The following is a 16,456-nucleotide window of genomic DNA, read 5'->3' as shown; positions in this document are numbered from 1 at the left end:
TAGTATAATATCCTTATTTCAATAGATCAAAATAGTGCACAATATCATCAGTGACACAGAAGACTTTTGACCCTCCAAAATCTCTTCCAAATTTGAACCTATCTCATCATTCCCTCCTCTTCTCCATCTCCTCTCCCTGGAAAGGAACTCTTAAGTAACTCTAAGTAGCAGTAACAAGTTGCATTGCACTTATTCAACACTGTAACAATAGTTTCAATCACTTCATACATAAGTTAAGTTGCATCAAAGTATCATAGACAAAATGTTTGTCTTAAAACCTATAACATAATTCTGCTTTGACCACCAAAGAGGTATGAAGTTTAGCTACAAAGGGAATTTCAACTGGGAGGGCCAAGCATCTTGACTGGCAACCCAAAACTTCCTCCAATGCTGTAGTCCACCATACCCCCCTATCCATGCAATTGCTGTGTAAATAATGTGTGCATGCAGCTGGCACCTCATTGTCTGCACTAAAAAATCCTTCCAGGTGCCTCGATGCTCAAAAATACCCTGAAAACCTAAGAGGAAAAGCTTTGATGCTACACCGAGACCCTTCCAAAAGCACGACATTCCAGAACTGGCCAAAACCCTCATAAAATGCCTTCATGTTACACTAAAAATCCTTCCTCAGTGGCTCGATGCTCAAAAATACCCTGAAAACCTAAGAAAAAGCTTTGATGCTACACTCCGAGACCCTTCCAAAAAGCACAACATTCCAGAACTGGCCAAAACCCTCATAAAATGCCTTCATGTTACGCTAAAAAATACTTCCAATGGCTCGACACTCCAAGACTACCAAGAAAACCTAAGAAAAAGCTTTGATGCTACACTCTGAAACCTTCCAAAAAGCACGACATTCCAGAACTGGCCAAAACCATCATAAAATGCCTTCATGTTACACTAAAAATCCTTCCTCAGTGCCTCGATGCTTCAAAAATACTGAAAACCTGAAAACCTAAGAAAAACTAAACTTTGATACCCTACACCCTCCGAAAAAGACCCTTCCAAAAACATCAGAACTGGCCAAAACCTCATAAAATGCCTTCATGATTCCAGAACTCCAAAAAACCTGAAAACCAAAGAAAAAGCTTTGATGCTACATTCGAGACCCTTCCAAAAAGCACAACATGTTCCAGAACTGGCCAAAACCCTCATAAAATGCCTTCATGTTACACTAAAAATCCTTCCTCAGTGCTCGATGCTTCAAAAATACCCTGAAAACCTAAGAAAAAGCTTTGATGCTACATTCGAGACCCTTCCAAAAAGCACAACATTCCAGAACTGGCCAAAACCCTCATAAAATACCTTCATGTTACACTAAAAATCCTTCCTCAGGCTCGATGCTCCAAAAATACCCTGAAAACCTAAGAAAAAGCTTTGATGCTACATTCCGAGACCCTTCCAAAAAGCACGACATTCCAGAACTGGCCAAAACCCTCATAAAATGCCTTCATGTTACACTAAAAATCCTTCCAGGTGCCTCGATGCTCCAAAAATACCCTGAAAACCTAAGAAAAGCTTTGATGCTACACTCCGAGACCCTTCCAAAAGCACAACATTCCAGAACTGGCCAAAACCCTCATAAAATGCCTTCATGTTACACTAAAAATCCTTCCAGTGGCTCGATGCTTCAAAAATACCCTGAAAACCTAAGAAAAAGTTTGATGCTACACTTCGAGACCCTTCCAAAAGCACACAGAACAAAATTCCAGAACTGGCACTAAAAACCCTCATAAAATACCTTCATGTTACACTAAAAATCCTTCCTCAGTGCCTCGATGCTCCAAAAATACCCTGAAAACCTAATAAAAAAGGTTTGATACTACATTCCGAGACCCTTCCAAATAGCACAATGTTCATTCCAGAACTGGTTCATAAAATCCAGAAACCCAAACCCTCATAAAATGCCTTCATGTTACACTAAAAATCCTTCCAGGTGGCTCGATGCTTCAAAAAATACCCTGAAAACCTAAGAAAAAGGTTTGATGCTACACTTCGAGACCCTTCCAAAAGCACGACATTCCAGAACTGGCCAAAACCCTCATAAAATGCCTTCATGTTACACTAAAAATCCTTCCTCAGTGGCTCGATGCTTCAAAATACCCTGAAAACCTAAGAAAAAGGTTTGATGCTACATTCCGAGACCCTTCCAAATAGCACAATTCCAGAACTGGCCAAAACCCTCATAAAATGCCTTCATGTTACACTAAAAATCCTTCCAGGTGGCACGATGCTCCAAAAATAACCTGAAAACCTAAGAAAAGGTTTGATGCTACATTCCGAGACCCTTCCAAAAGCACAACATTCCAGAACTGGCCAAAACCCTCATAAAATGCCTTCATGTTACACTAAAAAATCCTTCCCAGTGGCTCGATGCTCCAAAAATACCCTGAAAACCTAAGAAAAAGGTTTGATGCTACATTCCGAGACCCTTCCAAAAAGCACAATTCCAGAACTGGCCAAAACCCTCATAAAATGCCTTCATGTTACACTAAAAATCCTTCCTCAGTGCCTCGATGCTTCAAAAATACCTGAAAACCTAAGAAAAGGTTTGATGCTACATTCCGAGACCCTTCCAAAAGCACAATTTCAGAATTGCCCCAAAACCCTCATAAAATGCCTTCATGTTACACTAAAAATCCTTCCTCAGGTGGCTCGATGCTCCAAAAATACCCTGAAAACCTAAGAAAAAGCTTTGATGCTACACTCCGAGACCCTTCCAAAAAGCACAATGTTCAGATTGCCCAAAACCCTCATAAAATACCTTGATGTTACACTAAAAAATCCTTCCAGGTGGCTCGATGCTTCAAAACTAACCTGAAAACCTGAAGAAAAGGTTTGATACTACAACCCTTCCGAGACCCTTCCAAATAGCACAATGTTCATGGATTGCCCCAAAACCTCTCAAAAAATGCCACATGTTACACTACACTAAAAATCCTTCCTTCCTCAGGCACGATGCTTCAAAAATAACCTGAAAACCTGAAAAAGAAAAAGTTTTTGATACTACATTCCGAGACCCTTCCAAATAGCACAATTCCAGAATTGCCCCAAAAACCCTCATAAAATACCTTCATGTTACACTAAAAATCCTTCCCAGTGGCTCGATGCTCCAAAAATACCCTGAAAACCTAAGAAAAAGGTTTGATGCTACATCCGAGACCCTTCCTTCCAATAGCACAATGTTCAGAATTGCCCCAAACCCTCATAAAATGCCTTCATGTTACACTAAAAATCCTTCCTCAGGTGGCTCGATGCTCCAAAAATACCCTGAAAACCTAAGAAAAGGTTTGATGCTACATTCCGAGACCCTTCCAAATAGCACAATGTTCAGAATTGCCCCAAAACCCTCATAAAATACCTTCATGTTACACTAAAAAATCCTTCCTCAGGCACGATGCTTCAAAAATACCCTGAAAACCTAAGAAAAAGGTTTGATGCTACATTCGAGACCCTTCCAAAAGCACAATGTTCCAGAACTGGCCAAAACCCTCATAAAATGCCTTCATGTTACACTAAAAATCCTTCCTCAGGTGGCTCGATGCTTCAAAAATACCCTGAAAACCTAAGAAAAGGTTTGATGCTACATTCGAGACCCTTCCAAAAAGCACAATGTCCAGAACTTGCCCAAACCCCCTCATAAAATACCTTCATGTTACACTAAAAATCCTTCTTCCAGTGGCTCGATGCTTCAAAAATACCTGAAAACCTAAGAAAAAGGTTTGATACTACATTCGAGACCCTTCCAAATAGCACAATGTTCATGAATTGCCCCAAACCCTCATCAAAATACCTTCATGTTACACTAAAAAAATCCTTCCAGGTGGCACGATGCTTCAAAAATACCTGAAAACCTAAGAAAAGGTTTGATACTACATTCGAGACCCTTCCAAAAAGCACAACATTCCAGAATTGCCCCAAAACCCTCATAAAATACCTTCATGTTACACTAAAAATCCTTCTTCCTCAGGCTCGATGCTCAAAACTAACCTGAAAACCTAAGAAAAGGTTTGATACTACACATTCGAGACCCTTCCAAATAGCACAATGTTCATGAATTGCCCCAAACCCTCATAAAATACCTTCATGTTACACTAAAAAAATCCTTCCTCAGTGGCACGATGCTTCAAAAAATACCCTGAAAACCTAAGAAAAAGGTTTGATACTACATTCCGAGACCCTTCCAAATAGCACAATGTTCAGAATTGCCCAAAACCCTCATAAAATACCTTCATGTTACACTAAAAAATCCTTCCTCAGGTGGCTCGATGCTTCAAAAATAACCTGAAAACCTAAGAAAAAGTTTGATGCTACATTCCGAGACCCTTCCAAATAGCACACATTCCAGAACTGGCCAAAACCCTCATAAAATACCTTCATGTTACACTAAAAATCCTTCCTCAGGCTCGATGCTTCAAAAAACCTGAAAAAACCTGAAAAAAAGAAAAGGAAAAGGTTGACCCTACTACATTCACTAAAAGACCCTTCCAGATAGCACAATGTTCTTTGATGGATTGAAACCCTTCCCAAACCCTCATTCAGAACTGGCCAAAACCCTAAAATACCTTCATGTTACACTAAAAATCCTTCCTCAGTGGCACGATGCTTCAAGAAATAACCTGAAAACCTGAGAAAAGGTTTGATACTACATTCCGAGACCCTTCCAAATAGCACAATGTTTCAGAATTGCCCCAAACCCTCACAAAATACCTTGATGTTACACTAAAAATCCTTCCTCAGGTGGCTCGATGCTTCAAAAATAACCTGAAAACCTAAGAAAAGGTTTGATACTACATTCCGAGACCCTTCCAAATAGCACGACATTTCATGGATTGCCCCAAAACCCTCATAAAATACCTTCATGTTACACTAAAAAATCCTTCCTCAGTGCTCGATGCTCAAAAATACTAACCTGAAAACCTGAGAAAAAGGTTTGATACTACATTCCGAGACCCTTCCAAATAGCACAATGTTCATGAATTGCCCCAAACCCTCAAAAATACCTTCATGTTACACTAAAAATCCTTCCAGGTGGCACGATGCTTCAAAAATACCTGAAAACCTGAAGAAAAGGTTTGATACTACATTCGAGACCCTTCCAATAGCACAATGTTCATGGATTGCCCCAAAACCCTCATAAAATACCTTCATGTTACACTAAAAAATCCTTCCTCAGGCTCGATGCTTCAAGACTAACCTGAAAACCTAAGAAAAAGGTTTGATACTACATTCCGAGACCCTTCCAAAAACACAACATTCCAGGATCCAGAACCCAAAACCCTCACAAAATACCTTGACGTTACACTAAAAATCCTTCCTCAGGCACGATGCTTCAAAAATAACCTGAAAACCTAAGAAAAACTTTGATGCTGAAAACCTGAAGAAAAGGTTTAAAATGATACTACATTCGATGACCCTGAAAACCTAAGAAAAAGCTTTTTGATTTACATCCGAGACCCAATGTTCATTGGATTGCCCCAAACCCTCACAAAATACCTTCATGTTACACTAAAAAAATCCCTCAGGCACGATGCTTCAAAACTAACCTGAAAACCTAAGAAAAAGGTTTGATACTACATTCGAGACCCTTCCAGATAGCACAATGTTCATGAATTGGCCAAAACCCTCACAAAATACCTTGATGTTACACTAAAAATCCTTCCTCAGGCACGATGCTTCAAGACTAACCTGAAAACCTGAGAAAAGGTTTGATACTACATTCGAGACCCTTCCAGAAATAGCACAATGTTCATGGATTGCCCCAAAACCCTCACAAAATACCTTTGATGTTACACTAAAAATCCTTCCTCAGGCTCGATGCTTCAAAAAACCTGAAAACCTGAGAAAAGGTTTGATACTACATTCGAGACCCTTCCAGATAGCACAATGTTCATGAATTGCCCCAAAACCCTCACAAAATACCTTGATGTTACACTAAAAAAATCCTTCCTCAGGCACGATGCTTCAAGATGCTCCAAAAACCTGAAAACCTGAGAAAAGGTTTGATACTACATTCCGAGACCCTTCCAATAGCACAATGTTCATGGATTGCCCCAAACCCTCACAAAATACCTTGATGTTACACTAAAAATCCTTCCCTCAGGCACGATGCTTCAAAAATAACCTGAAAACCTGAGAAAAGGTTTGATACTACATTCCGAGACCCTTCCAGATAGCACAATGTTCATGGATTGCCCCAAAACCCTCATAAAATACCTTCATGTTACACTAAAAATCCTTTCTCAGGTGGCACGATGCTTCAAAAATAACCTGAAAACCTGAGGAAAAGGTTTGATACTACATTCGAGACCCTTCCAATAGCACAATGACATTCAGAATGGAAAACCCTCATAAAAACCTCATGTTACAAAAAACCTTTGGCTCGATGCTTCAAAAATGAAACACTAAGAAAAAATCCTTCCTCAGGACCCACGATGCTTCAAGACCAAACCTGAAAACCTGACACTAAAAAAAAGGTTTGATGCTCCAACATTCCTGAAAACCTAAGAAAAAGGTTTTCCAAATAGCACAATGTTCATGGATTGCCCAAAACCCTCAAAAAATACCTTGACGTTACACTAAAAATCCTTCCTCAGCTCGATGCTTCAAAAATAACCTGAAAACTGAAAACATAAGAAAAAGGTTTGATACTACATTCGAGACCCTTCCAAATAGCACAATGTTCATGGATTGCCCCAAAACCCTCACAAAATACCTTGATGTTACACTAAAAAATCCTTCCTCAGGCACGATGCTTCAAGACTAACCTGAAAACCTGAAAAGAAAAGGTTTGATACTACATTCGAGAGACCTTTCCACAATGTTCATAGCACAATGTAAAATGCCTGAATTGCCTAAAAACCCTCACAAAATACCTTGACGTTACACTTAAAAAAATCCTTCCTCAGGCACGATGCTTCAAGACTAACCTGAAAACCTGAAAAAAAGGTTTGATACTACATTCCGAGACCCTTCCAAATAGCACAATGTTCATGGATTGCCCCAAACCCTCACAAAATACCTTGATGTTACACTACAAAAAAATCCTTCCAGGTGGCTCGATGCTTCAAGACTAACCTGAAAACCTGAGGAAAAGGTTTGATACTACATTCCGAGACCCTTCCAAATAGCACAATGTTCCAAGATTGCCCCAAACCCTCACAAAATACCTTTATGTTACACTAAAAAATCCTTCCTCAGGCACGATGCTTCAAAACTAACCTGAAAACCTGAGGAAAAGGTTTGATACTACATTCCGAGACCCTTCCAAATAGCACAATGTTCATGGATTGCCCCAAACCCTCACAAAATACCTTGATGTTACACTAAAACATCCTTCCTCAGGCACGATGCTTCAAAAGACTAACCTGAAAACCTGAGGAAAAGGTTTGATACTACATTCGAGACCCTTCCAAATAGCACAATGTTCATGGAATTGCCCCAAAACCCTCACAAAATACCTTGACGTTACACTAAAAAATCCTTCCTCAGGCACGATGCTTCAAGACTAACCTGAAAACCTGAGGAAAAGGTTTGATACTACATTCCGAGACCCTTCCAAATAGCACAATGTTCATGGATTGCCCCAAACCCTCACAAAATACCTTGATGTTACACTAAAAAAATCCTTCCTCAGGCACGATGGCTTCAAAAATAACCTGAAAACCTAAGAAAAAGGTTTGATGCTACATTCCGAGACCCTTCCAAATAGCACAATGTTCATGGATTGCCAAAACCCTCACAAAATACCCTTCATGTTACACTAAAAAAAAATCCTTCCTCAGGCACGATGCTTCAAAAATAACCTGAAAACCTGAAGAAAAGGTTTGATACTATACTACATTCCGAGACCCTTCCAAATAGCACAATGTTCATGGATTGCCCCAAACCCTCACAAAATACCTTGACGTTACACTAAAAAATCCTTCCTCAGGCACGATGCTTCAAGACTAACCTGAAAGCCTGAGGAAAAGGTCTGATACTACATTCCGAGACCCTTCCAAATAGCACAATGTTCATGAATTGCCCCAAACCCTCACAAAATACCTTGATGTTACACTAAAAAATCCTTCCTCAGGCACGATGCTTCAATACTACACTGAAAACCTGAGGAAAAGGTTTGATACTACATTCCGAGACCCTTCCAAATAGCACAATGTTCATGGATTGCCCCAAACCCTCACAAAATACCTTCATGTTACACTAAAAATCCTTCCTCAGGCACGATGCTTCAAAACTAACCTGAAAACCTGAGGAAAAGGTTTGATACTACATTCGAGACCCTTCCAGATAGCACAATGTTCATGAATTGCCCCAAACCCTCATAAAATACCTTCATGTTACACTAAAAATCCTTCCTCAGGCACGATGCTTCAAGACTAACCTGAAAACCTGAAGAAAAGGTTTGATACTACATTCCGAGACCCTTCCAAATAGCACAATGTTCATGGATTGCCCAAAACCCTCACAAAATACCTTGACGTTACACTAAAAAATCCTTCCTCATGGCACGATGCTTCAAGACTAACCTGAAAACCTGAGGAAAAGGTTTGAAACTACATTCCGAGACCCTTCCAAATAGCGCAATGTTCATGGATTGCCCCAAACCCTCACAAAATACCTTGACGTTACACTAAAAAATCCTTCCTCAGGCACGATGCTTCAAGACTAACCTGAAAACCTGAGGAAAAGGTTTGATACTACATTCTGAGACCCTTCCAGATAGCACAATGTTCATGGATTGCCCCAAACCCTCACAAAATACCTTGATGTTACACTAAAAATCCTTCCTCAGGCACGATGCTTCAAGACTAACCTGAAAACCTGAGAAAAAGGTTTGATACTACATTCCGAGACCCTTCCAGATAGCACAATGTTCATGGATTGCCCCAAACCCTCAAAAAAATACCTTGACGTTACACTAAAAATCCTTCTCAGGTGCACGATGCTTCAAGACTAACCTGAAAACCTGAGAAAAAGGTTTGATACTACATTCCGAGACCCTTCCAAATAGCACAATGTTCATGAATTGCCCAAAACCCTCTCAAAAATACCTTCATGTTACACTAAAAAATCCTTCCAGGTCAGGCACGATGCTTCAAAACTAACCTGAAAACCTGAGGAAAAGGTTTGATACTACATGAGACCCTTCCAGATAGCACAATGTTCATGAATTGCCCCAAAACCCTCACAAAATACCTTGATGTTACACTAAAAAATCCTTCCTCAGGCACGATGCTTCAAGACTACCCTGAAAACCTGAGAAAAAGGTTTGATACTACACATTCCGAGACCCTTCCAAATAGCACAATGTTCATGGATTGCCCCCCAAAAACCCTCACAAAATACCTTGATGTTACACTAAAAATCCTCCAGGCTCGATGCCAAAACCCTCAAGACTAACCTGAAAACCTGAAAAGAAAAAGGTTTGATACTACATTCCGAGACCCTTCCAGATAGCACAATGTTCATGGATTGCCCAAAACCCTCACAAAATACCTTCACGTTACACTAAAAAAATCCTTCCTCAGGTGGATGATGCTCAAAAATACCCTGAAAACCTAAGAAAAGGTTTTGATACTACATTCGAGACCCTTCCAAATAGCACAATGTTCATGAATTGCCCAAAACCCTCACAAAAATGCCTTCCTTATGTTACACTAAAAAATCCTTCCAGGTCCTCAGGCATGATGCTTCAAAACTAACCTGAAAACCTGAGGAAAAGGTTTGATACTACATTCCGAGACCCTTCCAAATAGCACAATGTTCATGGATTGCCCAAAAACCCTCACAAAATACCTTCATGTTACACTAAAAAATTCCCTCCTCAGGTGGCACGATGCTTCAAGACTAAAACCTGAAAAGGAAAAAAAGGTTTGATACTACATTCCGAGACCCTTCCAAATAGCACAATGTTCATGGATTGCCCCAAAACCCTCAAAAAAATACCTTTGTTACATGTTACACTAAAAAATCCTTCCTCAGGCACGATGCTTCAAGACTAACCTGAAAACCTGAGAAAAAGGTTTGATACTACATTCCGAGACCCCTTCCAATAGCACAATGTTCATGAATTGCCCCAAAACCCTCACAAAATACCTTCATGTTACACTAAAAAATCCTTCCTCAGGCACGATGCTTCAAAAATAACCTGAAAACCTAAGAAAAAGGTTTGATACTACATTCCGAGACCCTTCCAAATAGCACAATGTTCATGGATTGCCCCAAACCCTCACAAAATACCTTGATGTTACACTAAAAATCCTTCCTCAGGCACGATGCTTCAAGACTAACCTGAAAACCTGAAGAAAAGGTTTGATACTACTAGACCCTTCCAGAGACCCTTCCAACAGCACAGCACAATTTCATGAATTGCCCAAAACCCTCACAAAATACCTTGATGTTACACTAAAAATCCTTCCTCAGGCACGATGCTTCAAGACTAACCTGAAAACCTGAGGAAAAGGTTTGATACTACATTCCGAGACCCTTTCCAGATAGCACACAACATTCATGGATTGCCCCAAACCCTCACAAAATACCTTGACGTTACACTACACTAAAAATCCTTCCTCAGGTGGCACGATGCTTCAAGACTAACCTGAAAACCTGAGAAAAAGGTTTGATACTACATTCGAGACCCTTCCAGATAGCACAATGTTCAGAATTGCCCCAAACCCTCACAAAATACCTTCATGTTACACTAAAAAATCCTTCCTCAGGTGGATGATGCTCAAAAATACCTGAAAACCTGAGAAAAAGGTTTGATACTACATTCCGAGACCCTTCCAGAAAGCACAACATTCCAGAACTGCCCAAAACCCTCAAAAAATACCTTCATGTTACACTAAAAATCCTTCCTCAGTGGCACGATGCTTCAAAAATACCCTGAAAACCTGAAGAAAAGGTTTGATACTACATTCCGAGACCCTTCCAGAAAGCAGCACAATGTTCAGAACCCCAAAACCCTCATAAAAATACCTTGATGTTACACTAAAAATCCTTCCTCAGGTGGCACGATGCTTCAAAAATAACCTGAAAACCTGAGGAAAAGGTTTGATACTACATTCTCGAGACCCTTCCAGATAGCACAATTTCAGAATTGCCCCAAAACCCTCATAAAATACCTTCATGTTACACTAAAAAAATCCTTCCAGGTGGCTCGATGCTTCAAAAATAACCTGAAAACCTAAGAAAAGGTTTGATACTACATTCCGAGACCCTTCCAAATAGCACAATGTTCATGAATTGCCCCAAACCGTCATAAAATACCTTGATGTTACACTAAAAAAATCCTTCCTCAGGCACGATGCTTCAAGACTAACCTGAAAACCTGAGGAAAAGGATTGATACTACATTCCGAGACCCTTCCAGAATAGCACAATGTTCATTGGATTGCCCAAAACCCTCATAAAATACCTTGATGTTACACTAAAAATCCTTCCTCAGGTGGCACGATGCTTCAAAACTAACCTGAAAACCTGAGAAAAAGGTTTGATACTACATTCGAGACCCTTCCAGATAGCACAACAACATTTCATGGATTGCCCCAAACCCTCATAAAATACCTTCATGTTACACTAAAAATCCTTCCAGGTGGCTCGATGCTTCAAAAATAACCTGAAAACCTAAGAAAAGGTTTGATACTACATTCCGAGACCCTTCCAGATAGCACAACATTCCAGAATTGCCCAAAACCCTCATAAAATACCTTCATGTTACACAAAAAAAAAATCCTTCCAGGTGGCACGATGCTTCAAAAATAACCTGAAAACCTAAGAAAAAGGTTTGATACTACACTCCGAGACCCTTCCAGATAGCACAATGTTCATGAATTGCCCCAAAACCCTCATAAAATACCTTCATGTTACACTAAAAAATCCTTCCCAGGCACGATGCTTCAAAAATACCCTGAAAACCTAAGAAAAAGTTTGATACTACATTCGAGACCCTTCCAAAGCAGCACAATGTTCAGAATTGCCCAAAACCCTCATAAAATACCTTCATGTTACACTAAAAATCCTTCCAGGTGGCACGATGCTTCAAAATAACCTGAAAACCTAAGAAAAAGGTTTGATACTACACTCCGAGACCCTTCCAGATAGCACAATGTTCAGAATTGCCCCAAAACCCTCATAAAATACCTTCATGTTACAAAAAAATCCTTCCAGGTGGCTCGATGCTTCAAAAATACCCTGAAAACCTAAGAAAAAGGTTTGATGCTACATTCGAGAGACCCTTCCAAACAGCACAACATTCCAGAATTGCCCCAAACCCTCATAAAATACCTTCATGTTACACTAAAAATCCTTCCTTCCAGGTGGCTCGATGCTTCAAAAATAACCTGAAAACCTAAGGAAAAGGTTTGATACTACATTCCGAGACCCTTCCAGACAGCACAATTTCAGAATTGCCCAAAACCCTCATAAAATACCTTCATGTTACACTAAAAAAATCCTTCCAGGTGGCACGATGCTCAAAAATAACCTGAAAACCTAAGAAAAAGGTTTGATACTACATTCCGAGACCCTTCCAGACAGCACAATGTTCAGAACTGCCCAAAACCCTCACAAAATACCTTCATGTTACACTAAAAATCCCTTCTCAGGCACGATGCTTCAAAAATAACCTGAAAACCTAAGAAAAAGCTTTGATACTACACTCCGAGACCCTTCCAGACAGCACAATGTTCAGAATTGCCCAAAACCCTCATAAAATACCTTCATGTTACACTAAAAATCCCTTCCAGGTGGCTCGATGCTCAAAAATACCCTGAAAACCTAAGAAAAAGCTTTGATACTACACTCCGAGACCCTTCCAGACAGCACAATTCCAGAACTGGCCAAAACCCTCAAAAAACCTTGATGTTACACTAAAAATCCTTCCAGGTGGCACGATGCTTCAAAAATACCCTGAAAACCTAAGAAAAAGCTTTGATACTACACTCCGAGACCCTTCCAGACAGCACAACATTCCAGAACTGGCCAAAACCCTCATAAAATGCCTTGATGTTACACTAAAAAATGCTTCTTCCATGGCTCGATGCTTCAAAAAACAAATGGAAAAAACTAAGAAAAAGGCTTTGATGCTACAGACAGAGACCCTTCCAGAAGCAACATTCCAGAAAATGGCTAAAAGTTAAAACCACTTACTTTCATGTTAAAAAATCCGCCTTCGATGCTCCAAAAACTCACCGAAAAAAGAAAAAAAAAAAACCCTCATAAAATGATACCATGTCTCAAAAATGGCCATGTCTGTGAAGGTAGGAAATGCCATTGTCTGTTGTGAAATAACCTTCTGAAAAAACTACAAACCATAACACAACAGTTGTGAATTCAACCTGTATTGTGAAAATTGCTCATTGCTCTTGCTCAAAACCCAAAAAAAATAAACATTACACTAAAAAATTCCAAAAACTGTGGTGGTGTGAAAAAGTCAACCAAATGTTAACCTAACCTAACTTCTTTTTGATGCTACAAATGTTCAGAGAATTCCAGAATATTTCATAAATTAATAATAATAATAATAATAATAATAATAATAATAATAATAATAATAATAATAATAATAATAATAAAAACCCTAATAAAATAATAATAATAATAACCACTCACCTGAAACTTAAAAGATTCATAAAATGCTTACACTAAAAAGCAGATCCCTTCTTCCAGTTTGATCTGTGAAAAAAAAAAAGAATTCATCAGTCTTGGCATCAACTACATATGATAAAATCACTTTATTAACTTTTTTTTTTAACTTTATCTTTAACTTTACTTTATGTCAAATCTCAAGGGTGTTCAAGGAGGGGCTTTAATGTTGAATTAAAATAAAAAGCTTCTGAATGATTTGATAAGTTTAGATCAAATTTGACATTCCAGAACTGGCCAAAACATTTTATTTTTCATCTTGTCAGAGTTGGAATATGCAGAGGATGATGTTTTAATTAAACCCTTAAATAAATAAATAAATAAATAAAAAATAAATAAATAAATAAATAAATAAATAAATAAATAAAAAATAAATAAACAAATAAATACCCTAAATAAATAAATAAATAAATAAATAAATAAATAAATAAATAAATAAAAAAAAAAAAAAAAAAATCAATCAATCAATCAATATCAAAAAAAAATAAAAAAAAATAAATAAAAATAAATAAATAAATAAATAAATAAATAAATAAATAAATAAATAAATAAATAAATAAATAAATAAATGAATGATTATGAATAAAAATAAATAAATAAATAAATTGATAAATAAATAAATAAAAAAAAATAAATAAATAAATAAATAAATAAATAAATAAATAAATAAATAAATAAATAAATAAATAAATAAATAAATAAATAAATAAATAAATAAATAAATAAATAAATAAATAAATAAATAAATAAACAAATAAATAAATAAACAAATCCAAAACAATGTTAATTTGTCAAAAAACCTTAAAATGCCTTCATGTTACACTAAAAAAATGTTAACTTGAAAACCTTGTTAATTCAATGAATAAATACTTGGTACCATTCCAGAACTGGCCAAAACTTATAAAATGCCTTCATCTAATGATTAAACAGCAAAGGCTCTACACAGCAATTGGGTAGAGCCAGACCTCAAAACCTCTCTCTCTTCTCCGCTCTATACATCGATCTGATGAAAAAAACCTGTGAAAAAAAGGAAAAAGTTAGAGCCAGAACAGACCGAATATTTCAATGAAACCTCATAAAATGCCTTCATGTTACACTAAAAATCCTCTCCAGGTGGCTCTCTAAACTCAAACTCTACCCTGAAAACTCTAAAAAAAACTTTATCTTAAACTTAAAATCCAAAAGCACAACATTCTTGCCAAAACCTCATAAAATGGTTCTCAATTTAAAAAATTTCAAGTAATGATTCCAAAAAATCCTTCCCCGGTTTCAAAAAAAAAAAGTTCTTTGGACCCTTCCAAAAAAACATTTAAAAAAAAAACCTTCAAAAACAAACCTTTAAGAACAATCCTTAATCCTATTATTACCCTGAAAACTATGAAAAAAGCTGTGATGCTACAAAGTGAGACCCTTCCTTATTCCAGAACTGGCCAAAACCTCAAAAATGCCTTCATGTTACACAAAAATTACAAATGCAAAAAAAAAAAAAAAAAACCTAAAAAAGTTTGATGATGAAAAAGATCCAAGCAAAACATTCCAGTTGGCCAAAACCCTCATAAAATGCCTTCATGTTACACTAAAGATGAAAATGAAGAAGAAAATGAAATGAAGTATGAAGAAAAATGATGATGATGAAAGCCCTTCCTTCCAAAATGCGATGCCATGTGAAAACCTAAAAGGCCTTTGTCTGTGAAAACGCAGATGCAAAGGGTGAAATGCCAAAAATGAAAAATGAATAAAGAAAACAGACTCCAACTTTTCAGCTCCAGTCAATAAGAACCCTAAATTTAAACTGATATATAAATAAAAAAACTCCTTGCATGTGAGATGAAAAAAAAACTTTAATTTCAAAACTTTATACAAAGAACTTTCGGTCAAAATTCATCTAAAAAAAAAAACCTTCCGAAGGAACCAGGAAAAAAACCTTGAAAAAAAAAACCAAAAATTAAAAAAAAATATTTAATTTAATAAATTAACTTATAAGACTTAACGGAATAAAATAAAGGAAAAAAGGATAAATAAAGGTCGTCGAGATATATTCCGTCTGTTGGGGTGTTATTTGGTAAAATTTTTCTTCCCCCCTTGGGCTGGCTATCAAATAAATCAATTTCGGCAATGGCTGAAAAGAGAAGGAGACGGGTGTCCCCCCCTCCTTCCTTGTCTAGATTATAATAGGTCAATCTTCTGTCCACAGAAATACAGACCTAAATTGAAAAAATGAATACCTTTAAGGGCAGGAGAGTGGGCATTTCGACCCTGAATTTGTGGGGTCAAATCAGTGTTCTTTATCAATGTGATTTTTGATGGAGAATATATGTGGTAATACCCTGAAAACCTAAAAACCTAAAAACATATAAAAATGGGACAGAAAGAGAACTAAAAATAAAAATAAATAAAATGTCAAATAAATAAATAAATAAACACTAAAAATCCTTATGATGATAAATAAAAAAAAACCCTAAATAAAAAAAAAAATAAAAATAAATTGATGCTAAAAAAGACCCTTCCAAAAAATAGTGACATTCCAGAACTATGAACCTAAATAAAATGCCTTCATGTTACACTAAAAAAATCCTCAGAATGCTTAATGCCAAAAATACCCTGAAAACCTAAGAAAAAAGCTTTGATGCTACACTTGAGACCCTTCCAACAGCTTGACATTCAGAACTCCCAAAACCCTCATAAAATACCTTCAATCAGGTAATTGATGCTTCCTAAAAAAACCCAAAAAACCTCAAGAAAAAGCTTTGAAACGACACTACTAGACCATTTCAAGTAACGTTGGAAGAGGGTTCCATTTTGACTAAAAA

The sequence above is a fragment of the Macrobrachium rosenbergii genome, unplaced genomic scaffold (genome assembly GCF_040412425.1).
Source record: "Macrobrachium rosenbergii isolate ZJJX-2024 unplaced genomic scaffold, ASM4041242v1 13917, whole genome shotgun sequence".
In the NCBI taxonomy this organism is placed as follows: domain Eukaryota; kingdom Metazoa; phylum Arthropoda; class Malacostraca; order Decapoda; family Palaemonidae; genus Macrobrachium; species Macrobrachium rosenbergii.
The sequence above is the reverse complement of the archived record's forward strand: the minus strand, read 5'-3'. Positions refer to the sequence as shown.